Consider the following 15,337-nt stretch of genomic DNA (forward strand, 5'->3'; position numbering starts at 1 on the left):
CTCCCAGCGGCTGGGCCCCAGGACTCGCTACTGTTGCTGTGGGCACTGCGGTCTGCCCCTCTTCCCAAAATTTATGTTTACCTCTTTTGCTATATTTCTTTCCCTTCATTCAGTCTAAGCAATAGACATGTTGGGGATACCTATACGTATGGCTTAATTTTTGTGGGGATATTTGCCATTTTCTTCCCCTGCATTCTCTCATTCAGGGAACACCTGCCACCAACCTGCAGGGGACAGCTGTGCTCACCCGCCCCATGGAGCCCACGGTGAGGACAACACAAGGGCCTGCCCTTGGGAACTTACATCACACTGTAGCGCGAGAGAAGCAAACTGGAAACAAATGTGGCCAAATTCTTCACGTCTTGCCTAAATCCTTTAAGCCATAAGCAGTAGGCAAAAGTTGTTCATATGGAAAAATGATGCAATGATTAATAAATAATACTACAAGGATAAACTGTTTTCTATACTCACAACTGTGAACATACTTTTGCCCACTCATGTATAGATAAGTATAGATCATGTATACATAAGATATTTTTTCCATACAGAGTATTTTAAAATACCTTTAAAAATGCTTGTTTTTAAAAGGAATTAAATTTGGGTGCCTGGGCTAGCGCTCATTTTGAAAGTGTGCTACCAAAGGCTGTGGCCACTGAGCTGGGAAGGAAGGGCCGGGGGCAGTGATGCCAGGCCAGGGGACAGACACAAGAGAACAGTCATGGAACAGAGAGAAAGACAGGGACCCCAGGGAGGAAGTGTGAGAGAGAGTTCAGGCAGAAGCCATGTGGTAGGCCCTGTCAGTCGCGGTCACGTGCCTGGGCTCCACTCCCACTGCCAAGGAAGGAGGCATGGTTTGAGCAGGTCTCAGATGGGACAGTGACATGGTCTGATGTGTGTCCCCAGATGGGCTTGGTGTGGCAGGAATGGAAGCCAGGACCACCAGGAAGCCCATGCAGTTGTCCAAGCAAGACAGAATGATGGACGTGGAGTAGGGTCAGGACAGAAGAGACAGAAAGAGGTGAAGAGATTCAGGGTATATTTGACAGGAAGGAAGGGGGCATAACAGTAATATGTGGGTTCAAGGGCCAAAAAGAGGACGTTTGCTTTAAGAGACAGAGCATTTCCCTGCATTAGCAGAGGAGGCCCAGTGGGTTAGTTGTTAAATTAGGATCTACACCTTCACCCTAAGTGGTGTAGCTCAGTGGGTTGGAGCATCACCCCGTAAACCAGAAGGTCACGGGCTTGATTCCTGGTCAAAGCACATGCCTGGGCTGAGGGTGTGGTTGAGGCTGGAGAACATCTGAGAGGCAACCAATCAATGTTTCTCTCCCTCCCTTCCCTTCACTAAAATCAGTGAGCATGTCCTGTGGTGAGGATTAAGAAAAAAAAAAAAGAAGAAGAAATCTCCAGCCTCAATTTACAAACGAAGAACAAAGGTCCAGAGAGGTGAAAAGCTCCTTAAAGTGCTCAGAGAGCTGGCTGTCACCTAAATTCCGCCCCCAGAATTTTCCAGGCCACAGAATCCCATTTCTCAGCACCTCCTCTCCGACTCAGCTTAGTACCTAGTCAATATCTTGCATGACTTTCTCTGGAGGGGAATTTTATTAATAATTTATCTTTCACCTGAATTTTTCTGAACATAGTAAGTGTGAGTTAAGTAATGGAGATTGTTAGAAGGAGAATGTTTAATATTAAGACTGCAGGTTAAAGCTGAGTTTTGGAGGCCATTCTTTAACCATTAGTTCTGAACTTTTGTTTCCAAAGAACAAAAAGCAAAAGAAGAAACTTGAAATTTATATGTCTTTCACCTGCTTTCATAGGCAATTCCAATTTGTCCTGATTTCCCCAAAGCAAGGATTTCTCTTCCTTTTTGACAACACGGACTAGCGTTCGCTCAGCTTTGTAAGTGGCTGGTAATGGCAACGGTGTCACTGAAGAATACTGAGGGCTTAGTGAACTGACGGTGCCACCAGCTCCTGTCAACCGTCCTCAGCAGCAGCGGGCACTGAGGGAGCAGACCGCGTTCAAAGCTCACCTCTGGCACTTAGCTCATGGGACAAAGTTCTTAGCATCTCAAAGCATCAGGCTCGCCATCCGGGTGGCGCTTCTCCTGGTGGCAGTGTGTGCAGGTTTCGTCGGGCACAGGGCGTGGGTCGGCATGACACGCCACGAGTGCCAGCGAGTCAGCTATGCATGCGTTGGCTCTGAGCCTCACGAGGCCCACAGGGAAGGGGTTATCAGACTGACATTGCAGCAAATCTGACCGGAGGCTCCCTGAACATGAGAATGCCATCGAGGACACGAGCTCCTGTCACCTTTCTGCTCCAGCTCCCTGACTGGGGCTTCTGTCTTTGTGATTACAAGCTGGGGGCTGTGCTTTGTATTAATCATGCATTTCACTGTCTGTGTTTTATGATGCTCTGACATTTTCAAAGACTGCTGGCCAGGGAGACTGGCCCTCCCAGGGCTAGCCAATTCTTAAGAGACAGCAAAGGCCCTGGCTTAGTGACATCTTCCACACATGAGCCCGAGTCTATAGTCATAACCGCTTTCTCATCTAACTCACACACAGCAAGCTAACACTTCCCTGCCCTAACTACCCAGGGCAGGCGCCAGGCAACCGGAGTCCCCCTTGGGGCCCAGAGCCCACAGACACGATTCTAATGATGGGCAGTCCTAGGCTGCTTGCCTAGCCTGCCTTGCGCTTCCTGCGGAAACTCCCAGTGAAGACCCTGACCTAGGCTTTCTCTCCATTCCTGTCCTCTGCCTATGCCCACACCTGGTGCTTCCCCTGGGTGGCCCTGGGTGGCACACTGTGCCCCTGTCTCAGAAATCGTGACTAACAAATTCTTCTTTCAATTGCATTGCCCCTGTGTCATCACTTGGTCACATGCCTAAATTAAAACCTCACAGCTACAAACTTTAAAAGAGCTTGTCAGGTAGAAAGATGAGGTAATAACAAAGGATGGTTTTCCAAAACTAGTGTCCTCTGGAAGCTCTGCTCTCCCAGGGCCGCCGGTTGAAGCTCACTCACCGCAGCTGGGCCACGTGGCCCTAAGGGAGGAGGCAGGGGGCAGCGGGTTTTAAAGCAGGCACTGGACCACCCTTCAGCACATCAGGATTGTTGCAGGAAGGAAGAGGGGAGGACAGATACTGGGTGGTCTGTCAGCCCTGTCTGCTGAATAGAGAAAGGACTATCCAGGAGGCCATTTAAAACAGATGGAGCTTTGTCACAGTGTTGCTCTTTTTTATATCCACAATCAGATTTTCTACAGCATTCTGACCAAGGCAGCTTAAATCAAGGAAAAATGTTTAAGTTTCTATGAGTTAGACAAGCTATGAGGTCCCATATATGCTCAAATTCAACCATCTGGCAGTACAGTCATGCATTATTAACAACGGGATAGGTTCTGAGCGACGCACACTGGGCGGTTCTGTCGTTGCACGACCATCACAGAGGCACTTACACGCACAGGGCAGTGCAGCCAACTGCACACCTGGACTGCACATGGCTTCCCCTCCTGGGACTCCAGCCTGTGCAGCTGTTACTGCATGGACTACCATAGGCAACTGTGACACTATGATAAGTATTTGTGTGTGTAAACATCTCTAAACATAGAAAAGGGTTATAAGAAGGGGGAATACAAGGTACAGTAAAAGTGGTTCACCTGTATTCTAGGGCACTTACCATGAATGGGGCCTATAGGCCTGGAAGTTGCCCTGAGTGAGTCAGTGAGTGAGTGGTGAGTGACATGAAGGCCTAGGGCATGACAGTCCACAATCACCGATGCTGGACACATGGTCCTAGAGCCCTGCCCCTGCTGCCTCTGCTGTGGCAGACAGAGCGCTGGAGCTGCCAGCGCTGCTCCATGTGCAGGGCGATGGGATTGCCAGGACCAGGGAGACACTGGCTGGGTGAGACACAGGTCAGGTGACCGTGCTCTGCAGGGAGGGAAGTCAAGGTGGCCTGAGGGTCAGTAGGGAAGGACATCCAGATGAAGAGATAAAGGGTCGTAGGTGAAGGTCGCACCCGTGTGTTTTGGCTACTGCTTGTTGGAGCACAGGTCAGATTAAGGAACTTTGTGTTATTCATAGAAAAAGAGGGTGTGGAACTGAGGGCTTGATATACTGACTTTGGGAATTTGTGTTTGGTTCTGTTGAGCCTATCTGGCACAAACCACTCTCCCTGGCATTGAGGTGAGGGGAGAAATAAAGCTAATCTGTGCTGTACAAAGTCGAGGGACAGGTGGCTCCACACCACCACAGAGAGCTCTTACTCAAGCGGCAGCAGCACCTTATCTTTGTTGAGGTCGCTCCTGTGGACCCTGCATAGGGTCTGGGGTCCTCAACGAAGATGCACAGCGCTGGTCCCAGAGGACCACCAGCAGGTCTGGGAGGGCTGTCACCCTCTGCGTGTCAGTGCTGGGGGACGGGCTCCTCCGTGTGACCCAGGCCCATGGTGACCGACTGGGGTATCACCTGTGACTCAGGACTGAGGGGCTGGGACCGAGACGGACTCTTGTTGCCAAGCCCCACAGACACTGCTCCTATCAGAGGGAAAAAAAGACTTCCCGGTTCACATGCCCTTCCATTTCTGACAGAAAATTCAGCTCCATTATAATCTATGAGGCCATCGTACGCATGGTCTGTCAACCATTAACCAAAACATCAGCCGGCCACAGGTGATTGTATTTCAAAAACTCCCATATCGCTACAGTTAAGATAAAACTTAGTATTTGAAATAACATCAACCATTTTTGTATTTCCACAAACATGGCTTCTTTGTAATTTTGAATCTGATGAGCAAATAAGCAAAAAAAAAAATCTTTATTAAGACAAATAATTGAGCACGACTGTATGTTTATATTAAGATTCACACAGCAACAATTACAAATAGTATTGAAAAATACCAACTTAAGAAGTCCTATTCCTCCTTAATCTGTTCTCTCAAATCAAGCCATAAACCCCTGTTTTAAAGCTAAGCATTCAACTCAAAAATGATCTTACCTTATAGTATCTCAGCAGAAGTTCTGAATGTCATTCATTGGGCCTCTAATCAGAACACAGGCACTAGAAGAAAATAAGAAAATGGGGTTAATGCAGAGCCAGGACCCTGGAAGAGGGCAAGCCCATGAGTTTCACAAGATGATTTGAGGAAATGTAGGAACATCACAAAATGTTCTATTGAAAGTGACCTCCTGGGCCACGGTACCCGACCACCTTACGGAACCAGTGAGCACGCAGGTGGTCAGAGAGTTAAGGCCAAAGAAGCTCACTTGTCGACCTCCTATGAGAGGCTCTTTGATAGTTTCACTCCTCATACCCACCGAAACTCCCATCCCAACGAAGGAACATGGACCAAGGAGAGGAGAAAAGACATTGCCCATCCCTTAATGTTACATGTCAGAGATGGTGTTTCCGTGTTTAGCAAGTGAGTTCAAAGAGAAGTCCTGGGAACGACGCCTTAGCTTTAGCTGTCCCAGTGTGCGACAGTCTCCCAGACACCATTTTCTAGTGACTAGTCCAATCCTCATTCAGAAATAGAACCGAGCCTGAAAGGCAACCCGCGGCCCCTTGCAGACACTGACATTCACGTTTTTAAAGTGCAGGGCGCCTGGCATTTAGGCCAGAAAGCGTCTCGGAGGATAGCACCTCCTTCCGAAGGTCGACGTAAAAAAAGGAAAGGACGCAGCAAGTGCCCAAGGGGAGGAGGGATGTGAGTCCTTGTGCAGGACGTCCCCGAGCACAGAGGCTGGAGGCAGTGCTGCGGGAGAGCCTTGGGACACAGCCTGAGGAGGAAGTGTCGCATGTTTAAAGGAGAACCTCGCAGTCGCCAGGGCGGCGAAGGTGAAGCCAGGTGACCAGGAGACAAGGGGCTGTGGGGTGACAAGACAGTGCTCCAGGGGTGCATGTGGAGGGACCTCCTCAGCAAGGATGAGAGGAGCTAAGTGCAGCATCTGAGACAAAGGTCTGTGACAAGCTAAGTGCCTGGATAAATGTTTACTTAATAATTAAATAACAGACATTTGTGTTTCGTGTTGACTTTTGTTAAAGTATCAGTCTTCAAAGGATTGGGGAACATAGAAAGGAAGAAAAGTTCTTGGTCCTCCACCAACAAGAAGCATTGTCCTACAGCACATCAGCCACTCTGCGGCCTCAGCCTCCCTCTCTCCTGCTGCTGCAGCTGGCAGTGCGGGGCCGCTCGATCAGGGCCCTCTCCGACTTTCAGCACCTGGCCCAGGCAAGGGTGGTCAGCCCACTCCTCTCCCCAGCACCCCAGTCTGAGGAGCATGTCCTAGGAAAGAAGTGGCTGCAGCATGGGGAAACTGAGGCTGAGAGTGTAAGGTGAACAGTCTCCACCTGAATCCAAGTAGTCTGATTCTTCCCACTAACAGCCTTGCCTCGTTCAGAAACGGACATTCCCACAGGAAGAACCATCTGCACCACTGGAGAAAGCTCAGTGTGTGTGCATTCCACTCCTGCTGCAGGCAGGGGCCTGGCGGTCGTGGAGCATCTCCAGGGGAGGACAGAATCACTCCTGCCCCTCCTCTCCCTCCAGCACACAGCTGTTCTCTGCCGTGTGGGGCATGCGCGTGAGCCTAGCATTCATCGTTCATCCCGATTCTTTCTAGAACCTAGGAATTCACAAGGTGAGTGCTCAGTGAATTCCACTGAGGCACACATCAGTCCCTCACAATCACCTACTGAGTGTCTTGCACATAGTAGTAGTTCAATGAGAATTTGTTATATGGAGTTTATTATAAAAGTTAACAATTACCCAGAATGCATTTGCTTGACTTAGAATTACGAGTCCCATCATGAGTACATACTGAGATTCAGATCAGTATAAATAAGTAAATCTCTCAATAATATAAAGTTAGGTTGCATTAATGATAAAATAGAAATAAACACTATCAAGCCATTAAAGTGTCTGCCAATAAAAATATCATATCCACTCAAGGAAACCTAGAACAATAACTGAGACTGGACACCCTGCAGGGTTCCCATGTCTCCCCAGTGTCTGACTCAGGGAAGCTTTCACTCTGAAACCCGGCGCGGGAACTGGCTTTCATCCTAGCCCACGTTCTCTCTATTGCGAATTTGTGGCACACGGCATCCACTTAGGGGTGAGCTTCAACTCTCCGCACGTACACAACAGGCTCCTCCAAAGCCCAAGGAACGTGGTCGAAAGGTTACATCATCGCAATGCAACTGGCGATTCCAGAGACTGGTGTCCGAATTACGCAATAAAGAGAACGCCAAAGCCGGAGGAGACAAGTGAAGATGTCCTGAGGCCAGAGGAGGAGCCTCAGGCCTGAGAATCGAAGGCTCTGCTGTTACGTGTCTCCAAGGTAGCAGCTCCTGCGGTCAGATCGTCTGCCGTTCCGGAGGGGACGCTGTGGACCGCCTCCGTGAGCGAGCCGTTTTGGACGTTTTCTATGCTGACCTAGACAGTCCCATTTCCTTAAAACTTTTCCTAAAAATCGCATTTGCCTACTTTCTGAGTACTCCGAGCGCGCACATCACTCTTACCACAAACAGGAAGCAGAGCGTGTGAGCAGATGACTTACAGTCGAAGCGGACTGTGAACGAACCTGAGGCCACCTGACTTGGAGAGCATATACGTGCCCATGGACTTGAAGTAAATAAGCTCACTAACCAGTTTACATCTTGGGTAAGGCTGAAATTCGATCCTGGCACCTCAGGGAGGATCTAGAACATTCCCCTTTTTGATTTTACAATTTATCTTTATTTTTTTTAACTTCCCTATCAGAAGACCAAAATAAATATGTGCTTTGGCAAAGTTGAGACTGACAGCCTGTTTTTCCCCTCCCCAAGGACACGGTTATTGATTTTAGAGAGAGGGGAAGGGAGGGAGAGCGGGGGAGAGAAACATTGATGTGTGAGAACAGCATTGATTGGTTGCCTTGCATAAGTGTGCTGACTGGGGATCAAACCTGCAACCTAGGTATGTGCTCTGACCAAGAATTGAACTGGTGACCTTTAGGTTTATAGGAAGACACTCCAACAACAGAGCCACTCTGGCCAGGGCTTGACAGTCTGTTTTATGGGAGTAGGATATAAATAGGATATATAGTTCTAAAAGTGTATATATTATGCTCAGTCTGATTTGCATTAAGTTCTTATTCAAAACTGGCTTAACTAAGTATCTGTGCCCAACCAGATGTCCTCCCAGGCTCTGCCCAGTGCACCAGAGCCTGTCTCCTCACTTTTAGCCATCCCACCTAGTGAGGGGAAGGCAGGACCAATTAAAACAGGGGTCCGTGCTTGTGGAGGAAATTATGCATTCCTTGTCGTAATTTCCAGTTTGTACACAAGGCCCAGGATCTAATCACTGTTTCAAAGGTACCCAGTCAGTACGTTGGTAAAGTGGGTATGTATGCTAGGGTGATTTTTATTACAAATCCCACATAACAGTGACAACAAAAGCAACAACCGAAGTTACTAACTCCCCAGCACAGGCCGGGCACTGTTCCCAGCCCTTCCCACACACCCAACCATGTACTCGTCACGCCATTTCCACTGTCATCTGCATTACACACATGAAGAAACTGGGGCCTGCTGTCTCTGCAGGGGAACCACAGCTCTACAGGTTATCGAGGCAAACGGATGCTTCTCCATCTTCTCCCATTTACCACTGTCCTCTTCTGTCCACCTGCTCATCCACATTACAAAATGCACACAAATTAATACATCAAAGTGCAGCAGGTCCAGCCACCTCTGCACCGTTTCTGAGGAGTTGCGTGAGCTGCCTGGCACCCCGTGGGCCTTGGTCAGAGCAGCACACTTCCCCGCAGTCCTGGAGAGTGCAGAGATGGGCAGGTGCACCGGGCTCCCTGCGAGCACAGCAGTGTGGGAGGAAGGCACAGTCGTGGGACCAGCATTCTGGGGCTGAAGAAAGTCACTCACTCTGGGCATTGGTTGTCAAGGAGCCTTGCCACCGTCCTTGACTGGAGTATTTAAGGAGGTGGCCCTGAGCCAGGCTGGTGGGTTGATGGGCGCACAGCATCAGAAGCCTTCTGGGCATCTCCGACCTTGTCATCGGGATGGAGGTAGACACCACGGTCTGCAGAGCTCACAGGCCACAGCCCATTTGGGGGAACATGGCCAAGCTTAGTATTCTGGAGAGTGGATGAGTGACAGGGATACAGAGCCCTCAGGGCGGGGATGAAGGGCGGGGATGACTACCTCACATAGGAACCAGGAGAGCCATCCAGGATGAACCGAAGACACTGGTTCCCAAGGGCCTGCTAGACCTCTCCGAGGTGACACAATTCCAGAAGCCACCAACTGCAGGGGACAAACCTCCTCTTTACTGACAGACGGCAGGCATGAGCCTTCAGGGGACAGTTTTGGATTCTCACAACCCCCAACCCTGAGGCCTGTGAAAGCTTTTACAGCCCGTCCCACCAGGGGTTCCAGTAGTGGGAGGCGGTGTCAGCAGACCAGTGAAAGGGGAGGCGCTGCTCCGCACTGTGACTTTGGCAGGCAGCAGTGACCCAGGGACGGGGAGGAGACCGTTGCCCAGCCACGGACAAGGACTGGCTGTCAGTCCAGCTTCAGAAAACTGACCTCACACTGCCGAGATAGAAGTTGGAGGCTGCATTCAACTAGACACAGAAAGCAGAGTGGGAAGGGGGGTTTGGGCTCGTGACTGCCCCTTTCCCTCCACGCACACAGATCAGTGACTGGGAGAAACTCCACCAATAATAACAGCGCTTGCTGGTTGGCTCTTCCTGAAATTAGATGTGATTTTAGTGTACTTCTATGTTTTTCAATAAATCAGGAGAAATAAAAAGTACTTGACATCAGCTCACTGGTGTTTCTACAGCGCCGGTGAAATAATGGAATGGAGGGTGTTTTGCATCTGAGGTGTAACCCATCCCTTCAGCATCAGCTATTTTAAAGCAAAGTAAAAAAATAAATAAATACAGTATTACATATCACTTTTTAAAAAGGATATATGTATATGTTTTACATACCATGTTAAGTATAAGGACATTTTAATAATTTATAATAAATGACCTTATAAAATCAAATTCTATAGATGATGCCCATCATCTGAAATAGGCATTTGAAATCTCAGTTCAATATATTGCTTTTACTAGAAGATGTAATGAAAACTTAGAAAAGAGAAATTTAGCATAAAATCAAATATACAAAACTTTAGTATCCTATAGTAGTCTATATTTCTCTCCCTGTATGGACAGAACTGTATCCCCTCCAATTTGCACATGGAAGCCCTCACCCTCAAGGTGACTGTATTTGGACATGGAATATTTAAGGAGGTAAATTAGGATTACATGATATCGTAGGGGTGTGGTGCCCTAATCCAATAGGGCCAGTGTCCTTGAAGAAGCTCTCTCTTGCTCACTTGCTTTCCCTCCTGAGCTCTCTCTTCATGCACAATGAAAAGGCCATGTGAGGGCACAGTGAGGACCACTGTCTCCAAACTGGGGAAAGTGGCCTCCCCAGACACCAATACTCTAGCACCTTGACCTTGGACCACCAGCCTCATGAACTGTGAGAGAAGAAACTTCTGTTGTTTAAGCCACCCAGCCTGTGCAATTTTGTTACAGCAGCCCAAGCAGACTAATACACTCCCAATTTGATATTCAGTTCTACATGAGCAAAAACCCATCGGAGGTTATCTCTATCTTTACCTGTAGTTTTGGCCTTTTTGTCTGTTTTAAAATCATACAATGTTGAACCTGAAAACAATTAAAGTATAACTTATCCCAAGTTCTACCACTTTTGAATTTTGTGTTTTGGTTACAAGTGGTGAATATCCAATGAAATGTGAACTTTAAGTAGAATACATATGAGAATAGAGCCCCGTTTGCCAACAGCTTTCAGAATCAGGACAAAAACAGACAGACAAAATCTCGATACCCTATGTCCTTCCATAGCGCAGCTAATTTAAAGGCAATTCACAGCCATGGGCATATGGAGTCCTCTGCCGAGTCCAAGGGTGCAAGGGTCATCCATGGCATGTGATTCACCATATATTTCTAAAACTTGTGAGGCAGGTAGTTCAGAAGAGTTCACCTGTGTTACTGGCTGAAATGAGGTGGAAGGAAGAGGAGCCAGACTTTCCCTTTCGCATGGAAAACAATTACTTCCCACCTCTATATTCCCGCTGGATATACAGCTAGGTATGAGTTGAGACATGCGTTAGTGATAAGCCTAGGGGGCTAACTCACTTGTAATTCTAAGGAGCCCGTGCAGGCAGAGTGGGAAGACATGGCTGTGGGCAGCAGGCCTCTGATCGTCCTGGTTCTGCTATTAACTTTCTGTGCTCGAGCCATCGCCTTTGTCAGCCCACATTCCAGCCACACTAAGAATTTAGGCAAAGAATTTGAAAATGACCATTCACATGTGACACATAATAAAATGCTTTCCTTTCTTATTTTTCAGTTATAAAGTAATAAATATTATTTAACCAACCAAATTATTTAAAGGGAAACAACTGAATGATCTTTGCCCTCCCCATTCTCACTCCCAAATTCAGTCCCCATGAATGTTCAGTGCGCTGCCTGTGGTTCCATGGTTTGTCTCATTCACATGCACCCTCCACCTCACAGCTCTCCTTTCGCTCCCCGCACAATACGTCTGCACCTCTCGCCGAACCAGGCAGCATGTGCTCTCCATTAGCCTACGGACCTACTGCTTGCTCTTCAGGAGTTAGTAAGCACCCCTTAGCATGGACCTGCCGTCATTTATTTAACACTTTTAACGTTTGCCAGATTAGGAATGTTTCCTTTTTTCTATTAGAAACAACTTAACAACATTAATCCTTGTGCACATGGATAGGTAAGTTCATTTTTGTAGTTACATATGCCTAAAATGACACCTTATGGGTCAGAGGGTCTTCGCAGTTTATATTGTACTTTAGCAGATAATGCCAGTTACTTGTTGCAATCTCTTTTCCCACTGTCCTCACCATGTTTGGATATTACCTCTGTCTCTCTGCTGATTGATTGTAAATCTGTCTGGTTACTGGCAAGAAACAGCGCTCTCAGCAGCACCTCTCTGCGGTCTGCAGGGCCTCGGAGATGGGCTTGCACCAAGCAGACTGGCCCAGCCTTGGCCGCTGTTCCAATGCTATGACATGAGAGGGAGAAAATCACTGGAAAATATTTTAGGAAAACAACAGCAACTAGTATTCAAAGGAAAGATTTTTAAAGGCTCATGTTGCATTAAGTGAAAACGAGTAAATGTTCGTTCAGTATGCTCCTCTACACGGGAAACATACTGATTTAAAAGTCACTGCTATTATTTTTCCCATAAGACTGTAATTTTAAAAATGTCTAGCTCACCAAATGATTTCCTGTGTTCTTTAAAAGGTCAAAGAAAAAAAAAAAAAACTATAACAAGGGAAAAGGTCCAGTCTCTAGTTCCTGAATTTTATAAACAACATTATGCCTTTAAAATGCCGCTCTCCAGCCAGAGATGGCTCTGTTCAGACACCTGGAAACGTTCATCACTTTTCTTCAGGTCGCCTTGCAGCAGGCCCCACTCAGGTGGCTCACGATTCATCCTTCACCCTCGGTCTCTTTCTCTGAAGTTAAGTCACGTGGGAACATAAACCCGGGAGGGAGGGTTTCTTCATTTTGGCCCAGTTGGCGTTACAGCACCTGATCTAACAACAGTGTTCCCACGGGTTCAAGGAGCTAATTTTAAAGGGGAAAAATAGGTGCTGTTTATAAACCTGAAGTTCAGATTCTTATAAAGGAAATTATTTCAGGTGCTTCCACAAGGAATCAGAGCTACACCGTAGGGGACCACTGGTGATTTGCAGTCTACCATCAGTCCCTGCAGGGGGGCAGTCAGGGTTACCAGCTATGCTGGGAGTTGGATGGATGAGGAAAAATCAGTAGCAATACAGGCTTAAGTTAAAACACCCTAGGCAGTTCTGTTCTTAAAAAAAAAAAAAAGATTTCATTTATTTTTAGAGAGAGGGGAAGGGAGGGAGAAAGAGAGGAAGAGAAGCATCAATGTGTGGTTGCCTCTCGTGCGCCCCCTACTGGGGACCTGGGCCTGCAACACAGGTATGTGCCTTGACTGGGAACTGATCTGGCAACTCTGGTTCGCAGGCCTGCCCTCAACCACTGAGCCACACCAGCCAGGGCCTGTTCTTAAATAATCACAATAATGAAGGTAGATTTTGCTCCTGCCTAGGATTTGCTTGTTTGGAGAATAATGTTTTCCTTTTTTTTTTTCCTTTTTCAGTATTTATAGGAAATTTGCTGGTTGGGTCTTTAGCAATAGCTGAGTCTGGATTTGGGGCAGTCACTTCATTTGGTGCCTAAAGTTAAAATTGTCAACTTTCCTCAGAGGAATATAAAATAACTACTTCTTATGGAAAAGAGAAAGGAAATACTCCATCTAAATCACAATGTGGATCTCTGTCAAATGATGGGATGGTGTGTGATTTTTTTTCTAACACCCCAGTTTTCTGCAGTTTTGTTTGTTTTCAGTGGCCATATATGAATTTTGTACGGAAAAAGTCAGCCATTGTTAATATAATGTGAACAGTTTGTGCAACACCAATGTAACCTGGCAGCCAAGGAGAGTGGACTGGAATGTGCATGTGTGAACAATGACGACTTCACTGTACTAGTCAGTGGGGGTGGTAGATGACATGCAGTGAGCATGTGTCCTGTGTGGCCATCACATTCAAAATGACTGAGCAAGTACAGCAATGAATCTGCATTCAATTTTGCCTTAAGCTTGAACATTCCTTCATGGAAACCATTCGGATGATCCAGAAGGCTGCAGCTATGGGCAACTGGTGATTGGTAGCTTCACAACAATACAACTGCTCATGCATCACATCTCATGCAGAGTTTTTTGGCAAAACATCAAATCACCCAGGTGACTCAGCCCTGCTACAGCCCAGCTTTGGCACCCTGCGACTTCTGGCTTTTCCCAAAACTAAAATTGCCTTTGAAAGGGAAGAAATTTCAGACCATCAATGAGATGAGATTCAGGAAAATATGATGGGGTAGCTGATGGTGACTGGGAGAACTGTGTGAGGTCCCAAGGTGCCTACTTTGAAGGGGACTGAGGCGTCATTGTCCTACATACAATGTTTCTTATATCTTGTAACTTCTTCTATGAATGTCCCTATTTTTCACATTACATGGCTGGATACCTTATGGACAGACCTCATACTACATGTTGATGAAAAAATAAATCCCCGACAACATGAAGCTTGAGATCCTCTCCAGGTCAATTTGGCTCCTCCATGTCCAGTGCCCTGCTGCTCTTCGAGCTGCTTCTGTTCCTACCCCTCTCGCCTCGGCTGCCCACTTCTGTGGCTGCTAAGCACCTATAATTAAAGCTACCCCTACTTATATATTCATGAGTCTACCTCTTTCACAGTACTGTAGGTAAGGACCATGTGTCTATGTTGCTGTCCTGGTAGACAGGCAGCTCGGACCAGAGCAAATGAAGTCATGCCTGGAAAACTCTGATCAGCAGGCTCTTCTCAGAAAGCACTGCAGCCAAGACATAATACTGAGGAGGCAGTTGATTAAACAAATCAACAAAGCCAAGATGGCTCAGGTGGTTTGAAAGGTGTCCAATATGCCAAGGTTACAGGTTCGATCCCCAGTCAGGGCACTTACGAGAATCAACCAATGAATGCATCAATAAGTGGGTAACAAATTGATGTCTCTCTTTCTCTCCCTCTCTCCTTTCCTCTTTCTCTAAAATCAACTGAAAAACAACAAATGACAAACTATTAACAATAACAACAAAAGAAATCTAACAACTGCAGGCAGAGACTGACAAGATTTATAAATGCTCCTATGAGACAGGAGGTAAACGGGATCACTGTCGTGAAGTGATAATCGTTGCCGTGGAGACTCCTCCATCCAGGTTGTGTGTGTGAGAGAGACAGAATAGAGCAATGGAAACTAATACTAGAAGTCTCCATTATTCCCAGGTGCTGCATGTCACTATGCTTATTAAAACATAAGTATTTTAATGCCACATTGTGGCGTCAATTTTTTGACACAATACTGTCTCATTTTTGTAAAAATTAACTCTGACTAGCATTGTTGTAGAGAGCTTTGGTCTGGATTCTGGCAAGTTACCAGAATGACTGCTTATTTAGAGTGGGTAAAATCAAGCAATCAGAAGGTTCTTTATAGCTGTTCACAGCATTTTCTAGACTGTGCCCGATGTTTCAGGAGCTCCACAATACTCAGAAGAAGAGGCTTAGTGCTCACACACATTCGAAAAGCACCGGGTTCAGTGCTCTGTCCCCACTGTCTCAACAACAGGATCATCAGAAATGAGAACCGGT

The 15,337-nt window shown here is 46.9% G+C and overlaps 1 protein-coding gene across 3 annotated transcripts in view; it reads right to left on the bottom strand.

Annotated features, from left to right (window-relative positions):
* CHRM3 (cholinergic receptor muscarinic 3) overlaps positions 1 to 15,337 on the bottom strand; it is a 454,607-nt gene that overhangs the window by 233,058 nt on the left and 206,212 nt on the right. For all 3 annotated transcript variants that reach the window (XR_008425323.1, XM_053912951.1, XM_053912950.1), the window contains exon 3: positions 5,008 to 5,070. The gene's annotated coding sequence lies outside the window, so the exon portion shown is untranslated. The remainder of the gene's footprint in view (positions 1 to 5,007; positions 5,071 to 15,337) is intronic.

This window comes from Desmodus rotundus, chromosome 10 (genome assembly GCF_022682495.2).
Source record: "Desmodus rotundus isolate HL8 chromosome 10, HLdesRot8A.1, whole genome shotgun sequence".
Classification (NCBI taxonomy): Eukaryota; Metazoa; Chordata; class Mammalia; order Chiroptera; family Phyllostomidae; genus Desmodus; species Desmodus rotundus.